This window comes from Ceratotherium simum, chromosome 11 (genome assembly GCF_057802395.1).
Source record: "Ceratotherium simum simum isolate JZ-2026a chromosome 11, ASM5780239v1, whole genome shotgun sequence".
NCBI classification, from domain to species: domain Eukaryota; kingdom Metazoa; phylum Chordata; class Mammalia; order Perissodactyla; family Rhinocerotidae; genus Ceratotherium; species Ceratotherium simum.
In genome coordinates this window covers 5,682,312-5,696,323 of record NC_141910.1, presented here as the reverse complement: position 1 = coordinate 5,696,323, position 14,012 = coordinate 5,682,312, and the positions used below count along the sequence as shown (strand labels likewise).

The window sequence follows — 14,012 nt, the reverse complement described above, 5'->3', positions numbered from 1 at the left end:
CTTTATATCCTTATTCTATAAGATTTTTGTCTATTTTTAAATTTTTTTAATTAATTTTTTTATTTTTTAACCTTTCTTGTTAAAAATTAAGACACAGACATACACATTAGCCTAGGCCTACACAGGGTCAGGATCATCAATAGCACTGTCTTCCAACTCCACATCTTGTCCCACTGGAAGGTCTTCAGGGGTAATAACACACATGGAGCTGTCCTCTCCTATGATAACATCGCCTTCTTCTGGAATACCTCCTGAAGGACCTGCCTGAGGCTGTTCTTGAGGAGGTGTACCCTTTTCAGAAAAATGTCCATGGTGGATTGCTTCGTTTGTTTCTTTTTTTCATCACAGATTTGCTTGTAAGCAGATAACACACTATGAACATTTCTCTCTATTAACGAAAACCTTTCAGTGTTTGGGTCCATGTTTTCACACTTTTTAAGGACCTTGCTGAGGTCTGCAAAAGCTTCTGCTAAACCCTTCCATGTGAATTTTCTTTGAAGTTCTTTTCCTTTTCCTGCAGTTTCCTGTTCTTTTGCCTCCTCTTCAGCAATGCATTCCTGTTCTAGTTCCAACAACTCCTCAGGAACCACCTCTAAGAGCGCCTCAATGTCATCCTCATCCACACCCGGGTTAAAGTTGTTTGTCATCTCAACCACAGCCTTGTTGATTTTTGCAATCTCCTCATCCCTGACAAATCCTTTGAAGTCATGGACAAACCTCTTGAGTGTCTTCTTCCAGATGTCATTCTTACACTCCTTGGTGACATCACCCCAAGCCTATGCAGGGTTCTTGATGCAGTCGTAGATGCTGTAACCCTTCCAGAAGTGCATCAATGTCTTCTCAGTGTCTTCCTCAGTTGCAGCAATAGCCTGGCCAGAGGTCCTCCTCAGGTAGTAGGCCTTAAAAGCTGCTATAACTCCTTGATCTATTGGTTGGATCAAAGAGGTGGTATTTGGAGGGAGAAACACCGCTGTGATATTGGGATGATGATCATCAATAAAAGAAAGATTTCTGGAAGCATTATCAACAATAAGCAAAATCTCGAAAGGTATGCTATTCTCTCAACAGTACCTCTCCATTTTGTTGGCACAGCAATGCAGGGGGACCAGCTACTCTTGGAAGAGGAGCTGGGTCATCCATGACTTCTTACGCTCCTGCAGTTCACTGGCAGTGTGTGCTCACTGATATGCTTGAAGGCCCTGGGGTTCTCACTGCGCCAGATCACAAATGGTTTCAATTCGTAGCCTGTAACATTGCAACCAAGCAAGACTGTTATCTTGTCCTTACAAGCCTTGAAACTTGGCCTCCTTATGGATGAAAGTCCTTTCAGGCATTCGTTTCCAGAATAGGGAGGTTTCATCCATATTGAATATTTGCTCTGGCAAGTAATTTTCCTCCAAAATCACTGATCTAGAGTTTCCAAAAATTCATCAGCTGACTTCACATCACCATTCACAGACTTACCACTCACGTTCACATTATGTAATGAATAACGATTTTTATCATTTAAACCACCCTAACCTAGCAATAAATTCAACATCACAGTCGGGTCCAGCCTTTTCTTTCAACATCGCAAACAAACTTCTTGCCTTGGCTGTGATTGCCATGGTGCTGAGAGGGATACGCTCCTGTGTCTAGTCTTTGATCCAAGTCATTAGAAGTTTATCCATGTCTGATACATGCCTTTCTCAAATGTTTTTTTTTATGTATAATTTTTTAATTTTTTAGGGAAGGATTTGCCCTGAGCTAACATGTTGCCAATATTCCTCTTTTTTTTTTTCTTCTCCACAAAGTCCCAGTGCATGGTTGTATATCCTAGTTGTAAGTCCTTCTAGTTCTTCTGTGTGAGCTGCCACCACAGCATGGCAACTGACAGACGTTTGGGGTGGTTCTGTGACCAGGAAAGAACCAGGGCCGCAAGAGCAATGAAAGCGTTGAACTTTAACCACTAGACCACCAGGCTGGCTCTCGAATTTGTGATAGTCTCATTACCATCAATGAAGCAGATCCATTAACGGCTTCTGTCACTTCGTTCTTGTTCTTCAAGATTGCAGCTAAGGTGGGATGGTACATGATTGACTGGCATGATCATCACTGATTTTCCACCTTCATAGTCCTTAATCACTTTTAATTTCATTTCCAGGTCAATCACTTGACATGGTCTCTCATAGGCACCATTAGGAGTAGATTTTTCATGCTAAGGGGCCATGATGAACAACACAACATGAAATTAAATCAAACATAAGAGAAAATAATGCAGTCAAGAGACGTGGTAAACACAAGATGTATGAAGCTGCTGCCAGGGTAACACTGCATACTGTTTTACAGTAAACTTTTTCTTTTTTATAATTAGAAAGAGTATACTCTAAAATAATGATAAAATGTATACTATAGTAAATACATAAACCAGTAACAGTCATATCATTATCAAGTATTATGTATTGTACATAATTGTATGTGGCATACTTTTATATGACTGGCAACACAGTAGGTTTGCTTACAACAGCAGCACCACAAACACTTAAGTAATGCATTGCACTATGACATTATGATGGCTACTACGTCACTAGGTGATAGAAATTTTTCAGCTCCCTTATAATCTTATGGGAATACCGTCATATATGCAGTCTGTTGTTGACCAAAATACCGTTACGCAGTGCATGACTGTGCTTTAATTTACGAATTATTTCAAGTAGCAAAACCTTAAGATCTTTATTAAAGTTCTTCTACTCCATCTCTTCAAACTTAGATTTAATCTTTTAATCCCAGGAAATAGTAATTTGTCTCAATTCAATAACATTTGCTCTTTTTTGAGGGGAGGCCAGGGGCCATCTCAAAGCCAACAATTTGGAATTTCTGTATTAGTTTATTAAGATTTTTGTTTCCTGACCTCTACAGTAAGACTATCATATTCTACAGTCATGCACCACATAACAACGTTTCAGTCAATGATGAACTGCATATATGACGGTGGTCCCATAAGATTAGTACCATGCAGCCTAGGTGTGTAGTAGGCTATACCATCTAGGTTTGTGTAAGTATACTCTCTGATGTTCGCACAATGACACAATTGCTTAAGGATGCACTTCTCAGATTGTATCCCTGTTGTTAAGTGACGCATGATTGTATACAAAATTCCTAATGCAAAGTCAAATATCTATAAAACATGCCTTTTCATTTACCTTTTATCTCTTTCATGGAATACTACTGACTATTTACTCTTTTTATTATACTGACCTCTTTGAATCAATAGTCTACCAGGCTGTTGTCCTATCAGCTGGTATTTATCATATATGAGATGTTCACAGGTAAGAGCAAAATCTTTGGAAAACACGTAATCAAATACTATAGAGAGAGAACCTGCTAATCTCATAAAGAGTGTCCACATATATTAGTAGGATTATAACTAATCCCATAATTATATCTTTTGGTAAAAGCAAGGAAAAACAGTCAATTCCATAGACACAAACAGAAAAAGGCCAGTATCTGGTTTAATCTGCATTTTTTCAAAGGAGTAAGTTCATTATAATTATAAAATGTTGAATACTATCAATGCCTTAACTTTTCAGGATTTAAAAAGTGAATTCCCATCAGTTGAGGTATTTTTGAATTACACTTTAAAAAGTTAACACCCGTCGATTAGATGATATATATAGATCAGACACATTAGGTTCTTTGGCTTGCACTAGAAAATTAATAGTTAAAGGATAAGAAACTCAGTTAAATGCTTAATCAAGCAAGGACCGGGGAGAATGTTGCTTCTATGGACAGAATAGTTCACCCACTTTCTAGGATTTTAAGGTATGAATTAAAGAAATCCTATTGTTTTAAAATTGAAATTTGAGTCAATCAAGCAAAAATGCAACTAGAAAAAAGATATGCAAGGTCTGGGAACAGCAGCCTTTTATGGGTCTAACTTTTTCTCCAGCTATGTGACCTTAGACAATTTAATTAAGCTCTCTGGCGTTCAGCTTCACCATGAATAAAACTCAAAATGTGTAAAATATATTTTTAGCATAACAAAAGGAAACAATGTCAATATCTCTTAAAAATGTTTTTCAGTTAGTTTTCAATTACTTTTATATGGATTGTTTTATTATAATATTATATATATTATTAAATTACATGGATTATACAGATTAATCTCCCAAAGAGTTTATAATCCTAGATTAGTTCACAAAAACATTTAACCTGTCATCTACTTACTCTGAGTTCTTTTTCTGTTTAGCACTTATCACCCCCACACACTAAAATTTAAGGTCCCTTAAAGCAGGGACATTGAAGTTTTTGCACACTGGTTTTTTGTGCACAGATTGATGTACAAAATATTGTTATTGAGTGAAATATGTCGTTCCAAATTCCCTAGATTATGCTGCAGTAAATAAAACCCCCAAATCTTAGTCACTCAACATGCACAAAAATGTATTCAAGTTTTGTTCACAGTACATGTCCATGCTGAGTCAGCATGGGGATTCCCCTAATGGTAGCATTATGGGCTGTGTTGTGTCCCCTCAAAATTCATACATTAGAGTACTAAGCCTCAGTACCTTAGAGTGCCACTGTATTTGGAGATAGGGCCTTTAAAGAGGTAATCTTCCACATTAAGATTTTTTTTCTGTATAATAGCAATGAACAATCCGGAAATAAAATTGAGAAAATAATTCCATGTACAATAGCATCAAAAAGAATAAAATACTTAGATATAAATTAACCAAAAAAAATGCAAGACTTGTACACTAAAAAATATAAAGAATTATTGAAATAAACTGAAGAAGACCTAAATAAATGGAAAAACATCCTGTATTCATGGATTTAAAGCCTTATTTTTTAGTATGATGTATTCCCTAAATTGATTTATAGAATCAGTGCAATTCTATCAAAATCCTAGCTGCCTTTTTCCAGAAATTTATAAGCTGATCCTAAAACTCATATCAATATGTAAGGGATGTAGAAGAGCCAAAATAACCTTGGAAAGAACAAATTTGGAGGACTCACACTTCTCAATTCCAAAACTTACTAAAAAGCTACACAGTCAAGCCATCCCTGATGGCCTAGTGGTTAAAGTTTGGCACGCTCTGCTTTGGCAGCCCGGGTTCAATTCCCAGGCATGGAACCACACCACTCATCTGTCAATAGCCATACTGTGGCAGCAGCTCGCATAGAAGAACTAGAAGGACCTACGACTAGAATATGTAACTATGTACTGGGGCTTTGGGGAAGGAAAAAAAAAAAAGAGGAAGATTGGCAACAGATGTCAGCTCAGGGCAAATCTTCCCCAGCAAAAAAAAAAAAAAAAAAAGAGAGAGAGATAAATTTTAAATAAATAAAAATGTAAAAAGCTACAGTAATCAAAATAGTGTAGTACTGGCATAGGAACAGACATGTAGACCAACGGAATAGAACTGAATGTCCAGAAATAAACCCATATATTTTTGTTCAATTTATTTCTGACAAGGTTGTCAAGACTATTTACTACAGACTCAATGTTTGTGTCTCTCCAAAATTTATATGTTGAAACTTAATCCCCAGTGTGATGGTATTTGGAGGTATGGCCTTTGGGAGGTGATTAGATCACGAGGGCAGAGCTTCCATGCATGGGATTAGTGTTCTCATAAAACAGACCTCAGAGAGCTCCCTTGCCCCTTCCACCATATGAGGTTACAGGGGATGACGGCCATATATGAACCAGAAAGTGGGCTCTCACCAGACTCTGACTCTGCTGGCACCTTGATCTTGAACTTCCCAGCTTCCAGCACTATGAGTAATAAATTTCTGTTGTTTATAAGCCACTCAGTCTATTGTATTTTCTTATAGCAGCTGAGACAGATTAAGACAATTTAATGGGAAAAAATACTCTTTTTAACAAATGGTGCTGGGACAACTGGATATCCACATGCAAAAGAACAGAGTTGCACCCCTACCTCACAACACACACAAAATTTAAATAAAAATAGATCAAAGAGCTACATTTAAGAGATGACAAATAGGAAATTCTTAGAGGAATACACAGATATATGTATCTTCATAAATTTGAATTATGCAATTATTTCTTAAATATGACACAAAAAACACAGGCAACCAAAGAAAAAAATAGATAAACTGGACTTCTTCAAAACGAAAATCTTTTGGTCTTCAAAAGACAGCATTTGGGGCTAGCCCAGTGGCACAGTGGTTAAGTTTGCACGCTCCGCTTCGGCAGCCCAGGGTTTGCAGGTTGGAATCCCAGGCACAGACCAATGCACCGCTCATCAAGCCATGCTGTGGCAGCATCCCACATACAAAATAGAGGGAGATGGGCACAGATGTCAGCTCAAAGCCAATCTTCCTCAGCAAAAAGAGGAAGATTGGCAACAGATGTTAGCTCAGGGTCAATCTTCCTCACCAAAAAAAAAAAAAAATGACAGTATCAAGAAAGTGAAAAGACAACTCCAAGAATCAAAGAAATATTTGCAAATTATGTGTCTGACAAGTATCTGGCATCCATGATATACAAAGTACTGTTACAACTCAATAATAAAAAAAGACAAATAACCCAATGAAAAATGGATTTGAATAGACATTTCTCCAAAGAAGATATACAGATGGCAAATAAGCCATCTGGAAAGCACCATGGAAAGGTGCTCAATGTCAATAGTCATTAGGGAAATATAAATCCAAAGCACAATGCTATACCGCTTCACACACACTAGGATGGCTGTTATCAAAAAGCAAACAACAACAAGCTTTAAGTGGAGAGAAATTGGGACCCTTATACACCGCCGGTGGGTATGTAAAATGATGCATCCATTTTGGAAAACAGTCTGATAATTCCTTAAAAGATTAAACAGAGTTACCATATGACCCAGCAATTCTACTCCTAGTCACATACCTGAGATTTGAAAACATATGCCCACATAAACAACTTGTACCTAAATGTTCATAGGAGCATTACTCGTAATAGCCAAAATGTGGAAACAATCCAAATGTTCATCAATGGCTGAATGGCCCAACGAGCTATGTTATATCCATACAATGGAATATTATTCAGCTATACAGAAGAGACTACAGTACTAACTTATGCTACAGCATGGATGAACCTTCAAAAAATTATGCACAGTGAAAGAAGCCAGACAAAAAAGGCCACATACTGTATGGTTATAATTATATAAAATGTATGGAATAGGAAAATCCATTGAAAGGGCTAATGATATGTACATATGTCTTTCTATCATAGCTAATCAGAGAATGAGACAATGATCAGGAATAGTCATTGCTAGAGGTTTTGAACGGAGAAGCCTCATGGAGAAATGTTTACATAAATTGCACTTTTTTAAGTTGTATACGCTGTGGAAAATTGGAGAGAAAGAGGGAAACATTTCAGATGGAGATAACAGAACATTCAAAGAACACACTAGGAACTAGATTAGTGGGGATTCTCAGTTTTTAGTTATCTCACTAATTACCTCAGATATAGGAAGTCTTAAAAAATGGAGATGCCCAGACCTAACTCAAGAGATTGGATTGGTGGTTACCAGAGGGGAAGGGGGGAGGGAGGAGGGTGAAAGGGATAATTCGGTACATGTGTGTGGTGATGGGTTGTAATTAGGATTTGGGTGGTGAACATGATGTAATCTATGCAGGAATAGAAGTATAATGATAAAAAAAAAAAAAAAAGAGTTAATGAATTATGGCCGGCCCCGTGGCTTAGTGGTTAAGTGCGCGCGCTCCACTACTGGCGGCCCGGGTTCGCATCCTGGGCGCACACTGACGCACTGCTTCTCCGGCCATGCTGAGGCTGCGTCCCACATACAGCAACTGGAAGGATGTGCAACTATGACATACAACTATCTACTGGGGCTTTTGGGAGAAAAGGGGAAAAAAAAAGAGGAGGATTGGCAATAGATGTTAGCTCAGGGCCGGTCTTCCTCAGCAAAAAGAGGAGGATTGGCATGGTTAGCTCAAGGCTGATCTTCCTCAAAAAAAAAAAAAAAAAAAAAGAGTTAATGAATTAAAACCTATGTAAGAAATTCTGATGGGACAGTCCTGGGAATCTCTATTTCTGAAAATGTTTCCCAGGTATTTCTAATGTGCAATCATATATAGGAATCACTCCTACAACCAGTCTCCTGGAGGGCAGGGACCATGGTTTACTCATATGTTTATCTTTCAAACCAAGCCCAGAGCAGTTTTTCAATAGAATATTAACTGAAGCTCTCATCATAACTTGATATACACATGAATAGGTAAAAGTGAGTAACTTGCTCATTATTTAACCACCAGGACCAAACTACATCAAGACTTTGGCCATAAATAACTCTTTAATAGTCAAGTTAATTCAACAGGTAACCAATTGCAAAATTCCTAGTGATCCTGTCAAATGACTCAAATTTTTTATCAGTAAACTCCATTGATTTGGCTTCCTTTTCTGAATCTGAGTCTGAGCATCTGTATATCTTATTAATGCCATTACTTTCCATATTTCACTGCAAGACATTTTATGGGATCTTGTCATTAACAGTAAAAAACTAATCGAAAGTTGCATGCTACATTAATTTTCCCCATAAACAAAGATCCGAGAAGTAAAACATATGCTAATAGAGAACTGATAATTTTATCCACATACCTGCCAAGGCAGATGGAAGGCACTTCAGACAGAATTTGATAAGCGGAGGACCGTAAGCCAAAACACTCCTTTGTAAGGTCTTGACAAGTTCCATGTGATCTGCTGTCACATTTACAACTTGAGGTGCCATTTTCCCACATCAGATGGCATTTATTTTTGAACTCATACTGTACTAACTAATGAAACTTGGATATTTTAGGTAAAGGACAGGCCTGTGTGATGACTATAATCCAAACCAAACACATGGCTTTGATTCTTGCACCCCTGCTTGTCTGAAGACATTACCTGGTCCTTCCTCCTGGCTTCATACTGGTGCAAGTCTAGGTCAGCTGGGACACACGGCTCTCTCTTCTCTTCAACTGATTAAAACACATTCTTTGAGCATTCTATTGGAGGGTTCTCCAAGAATGAAATCTCATATACAACTGACTCAGGCGGCTTCCTGACAAGTGAGTGTCCTACACAAATTTTCTAGGCCATGTCAGAGCAAACAGAATGATCAATTTCTCAGTTGATGGAAAAGGAGAGCAACAGTTAGACATGTCGCTGTTTCCCTTTTTATTGCTGGAAACCTAAAGAAGATAATATTAGGCTAAGTTTATACACATTTTTAGTTTGATAAATTTGTCTATTATTTCTCTTTCAAATAACTGTTGATAGTTTTGACTCACTTTTTTCCTAAAGGATTGAACAATTTAGGGAAAATGGCTGAATTGGCTTTCGGTAGATACATAAAGTTGCAGAGGTGAAAGACAAACTAGAAACTTGACAAATTTCATTCATTCTACACATAGCTACAATTGAACAGGCTGAAATAGCCAAACTATAACTAATTAGTGAGAGCTGGCTTGATTTAGTTGAATGTTATAGAATATACATATACCCATATACTGCTTACCAAACATACAAGTGCTTTTCCTCAATGCCCAGTCTTCTTACACCGGTGTGTCCATGCGACCAGCTCTTGCCAACTGACACTGAGAGAAAGTGACAAGTATCTGTTCTGAGCCAGTATATAGAGAATAGGTGTGACTTCTCCAGGCACTCTCCTCTCTTGCTCTTGTCACCCTGGAAAACACACATTGAGAGTACAGAGATCCCAAATGGAGCATGGAATAAACTTCCATGTGCCGAACTCCTGAGATTTGGGGGTTAATTGGTTACTTCAGCATAATCTGGTCTATCTAGATTGATATAAATACATACTGAATTTGGAATTAAAAAACCCGCGTTTCAGTCCCAACTCCCTTATAATCCCTATGATTTTGATAGTTTCAGGTAATTTAGATGAACAACTTCTCCATGAAGTTAGTGCTCACTAAATACCTACTTTTTCTGCTACATTTCTCACCCTAAATTGTACTTAGTTTGCAGCCATATGACTAATTCTGGTTAATGGACTGAGAACAGTAATGATATGCATTCCTTATAGTCAGAAGCAATAAAGATCTGGTATTCTTCCTTCATCTCTCTTTTTCCCTGTCATGAAGATACAAAAGCCAAGTGTTCCAAATGGTATGAGCTATGAGGTAGAGGACCATGGCTTGAACTACAATGGACTCTGAATACTGAGAAAGAATGCTTTAATTTAAGCCATTGAGATTTTATGGTTTATTTTTAACCTCAGCATAGACGGGCCTATCTGTATTAACTAAGTGGTCTTTTCTAAACACCATTCTTTGATTTCTTAGTAACTACAATATTTTGTAGAGCAATGGTACTCTAAGTGTGATCTGCAGATCTGTGCTGAATCACAAACTGTGTTACCAGTTAGCAATTAATTAAGTATAGAAATTGAGAGTAAGGTTATAAATACTTTTTATAGCAATTGAATATTTCCATGACATCTAAGTGTGTGATCATGTTTCTAGTGAGTCATTTTAATTGTATTTCACATGTTTATTGTATTTTATTCTATTGCATTGTTCCATCACAGGTTTGAGGAATAGTAAGGAAACTGGCCTCTACAACACATCAGGCATTTAAAAATGCTGAATGAATAAATTAAAATGTCTGTGTTCCTCACATAGAGAAATGTAGTTTGGCATGACTTTAAAATAAGATTCATCATTTTTGGTAAACATGACATATACTCAAATAATGTACATAACAGAAAGCATAGAGGAAAAAAAGCAAAAGTCACCAAAATTTTACTATCACTAACATTTTAAGGAATTTTAGATATCTACTTACACACACACGTACAGACTTTCAAGTACAGACTTAATTGCATTATAAGAGACAATTTATGCAATATGCCTTTTCAGTCAAATATATATCACGGACAAATTTAAATGTCAATAATTTCAATTTTACTCATCATTATTGATGTATACCTAGTTTTTCATTGTATACTCATACCATAGTTTATTTATTCAGTTCCTCATAGATAAAAATTTCGTATCTTTGAATGACAAATGGTAAAGTTCCAAACTACTTCTGAATATATATTTTTTCATGCACATGATGTTCTTAGGGGAAATTGCATAGGATCCCTGAAAATGGGTATGCTTATCTTACACATAGTACTGATTTACGGTCCTTTGAATAAGGCCCATTTGTTGACCATTTCTTCAGACTAAGAATTTTTTTTTAAATATTCCTCAATTTTGCATATTAGGGATCCATTTTCTTCACCTACTCATAGAAGCAACACAGTTCTTAGGGCCTGCATACATGTGATATCTAACGGTCAGCAGTTACTATAATTTACTTTTATATTATTGGGAACAAGCCAAGGACAAACCCAGCTGGCCAGCAGAGCCTGCAGCGCCATTCTCGTGGATGGTTATAAGCACATGAATCGAAGAGTGGCTGTTTGGTATCTGTCCCCTGGCCAGCAGGTGTAATGGGATGAGACTAAGTGTTCCTTGGTGAGTCCATACTTTTATGACCCATCTGTTCTAGCAGGAAGGAATGAGGCAGGTGGGATTCTTCATGCTACAATAGGGCCTAGAGAGAAGCAAATGGAAACAATGATTTTAATCATCTTTGCCGAACTATAACTCACAGTTTGCGATTCATATTAAAATTACATTCATACTGCCATGAAAGCTATGACTAATAAAAGGCGAATTTTAAAACAAAATTCCTTTATCTTCAATTTAACATATGATATTTTCTCATGAAACTTGACATCCAGTGGCGGCTGAGGCCCCGGGCGAGGCCTACCTGTCGTGGCAGCGGCGGTTGGCGCGGCCGCACCACAGCCTGTGGGCCGAGATCCGGCGCGGCAGCTACAGCGGCGATTACAAGGCAGTGGCCGGACGCAGTGGGGCCCGAGTGTCCGTCAAGAACATCCGCTGCGACACCCGGGAGAACGGGGAGCTGGCACTGGCTAAATGCGGGGCCCAGAGCAGCCTCAGGGGCGCCACAAGAACGACGTGCATTTTGAAGAGTGCGTCGTGCACATGGAGGAGTGCGTCGCGCAGACGGAGGAGTGTGTTGTGCAACGGGCTAGCCCAGCGCATGCGCCCTGGCAAGAGGAGCTCGCAGTTCTACGTGTGCCTGGTGGAGACCTCGCTCAGAGGAGCAAGGATCCTGAGTTATGCTGAGGAGCCCTCCTGCCTCTGGTTTGTCATGAAGTTCTGTGACGGTGGAGACCTGAATCGGTACCTCCTCTGGACGCCGGACCTAGCCACCAACCAAAGCTTCGTGCTACAGCTCACGAGCGCCATTGCCTTCCTGCACACAAACCACATCTTTGTCAGGGACCTAAGCGCAGACAACGTCAACGTCCTCGTTATGGAGGGGCCTGGCACCCCCATCCTTAAGGTGGCCGAGTTTGGACTAAGCAAGGTTTGTGCTGGGCTGGCCCTCCGAGGCAACCAGGACGATCAAGACAACAAAAATGCAAATGTGAATAAATATGGGCTGTCTTCAGCGCGCGGCTCAGACTTACTTCACCGTGGCCTGTGAAGTCTGGGAGGGACACAGCACAGCCAAGGCCAACATCTTTGTCCAGGGCATTGTCATCTGGGCAGTGATAGAATGAATCACCAAGATAGTCCTTCTTGGTAAGGCACTGCTAGAAAACCGAAAGATGGAGTTGCGTATCCCCCAGAAACTAAGCATTTCCATGTTTGAGGGGATTAAGCAGCTCTTGAAAGTTATGTTAGCTTCTAACCCACAGGACCACCCCAATGCGTTTGAACTTGCAACCAGAATGAACAGGGTCACGTGCGCTGCTTAAAATTCAGGACAAAGCGTCTTGGGTGTTTTTAGACTGGGTAAGTGTACTTTTTGTTCTGCATGCACACTTACTGGAATGGATGCTTCACCCTGGGTCCTGGGGTGGGTCCGGTGTAGTTGGTGGAAACGCAGGGTAGAAAAGAACTAAGTGGTTATTACCAAAGATCCCTCCAAGTCTCTGTGAGGAGATATGTGGAATTATTTGAGTATGAGTTGGAAAGTCTAAGGAATTCTTCTGAGTGGGGGTTGCATTTTAGCTGAGTCTCTTCAGTTTCTTAGAAACACTTTATCTCATCGTCAATTAATAAATGCTTACTGTAGAAAATGAAGAAAAGAAAAAAGGGTAGTTCATTTGACTTGAGCAAATTGTAAGTTAAAATGATGAGATATTATTATATTCTTTAAATGGAAGAGGATGTTGTTTTCCTTAGGTTGCATAGCATGTAAGGAGTACTCTAGGTTATTTCCTTCAGATTTCCCGGAGCTCTTTACTACCTCTGTTTATAATATATGCACAAACATTCTATCAATCCCGCTGTTTCAGTGGTATCTGGAAAAAAAAAAAGAAAAAGATGTTTGATAGGAAACACCACGAACAGGAAGTCCATAGGAAGGAAGCATTTATTGGCTAAAGACCCATTTTGCAGTTGTGAAAATAATGATGGAAAGAATATATTTAGAACAAGAAAGGGAGTTCCCAGCAGTTATGATTGGAAAGATTAATAGCTCTATCTGGAACCTGGAATCTTATTGTGGGACTGCCTGTTAGTTAACCATAAATCAGAGACCACTTTGGTTCATCTTAATGGATGTTTGGGCAGCATGGAAACAAAAAGACAAGGTCATCTAGCTCACAAATGAACATCCTGAACAAGGATTATGCAAAAAAGAGAAAGAAAATGAAGGAGTTTCTTTTGTAACAATTTCATTCCATTTCAAACCTTGCCTTATTTTGTGTGTGTGTGTGTGTGTGTGTGTGTGTGTGTTAATTCACACCTTTTGCACTGGTGGATGCTATAGGACCTTAGAGACTGGGCACTCTTTTAGGAAAGATGGAAATCAACTTGCCACTGTGACCTTTATACATAATGCAGTGGTATTTGTTCAGGAAAATCATTTACTTTTGGCCAAATTGAAGTGGCTGATGTAAATATTCAGGATCCAGTTTTCTGGAAGAGGGTCTGAGACCTTAGTATTTTTTGCATCAGTAGACAGTCTA

At 38.7% G+C, this 14,012-nt stretch overlaps 1 pseudogene; it reads left to right on the top strand.

Annotated features, from left to right (window-relative positions):
- Window positions 1–9,306: 9,306 nt before the first annotated feature.
- On the top strand, window positions 9,307–12,794 carry LOC101397948 (serine/threonine-protein kinase 35 pseudogene; annotated as a pseudogene).
- The last annotated feature ends 1,218 nt before the right edge of the window (window positions 12,795–14,012 follow it).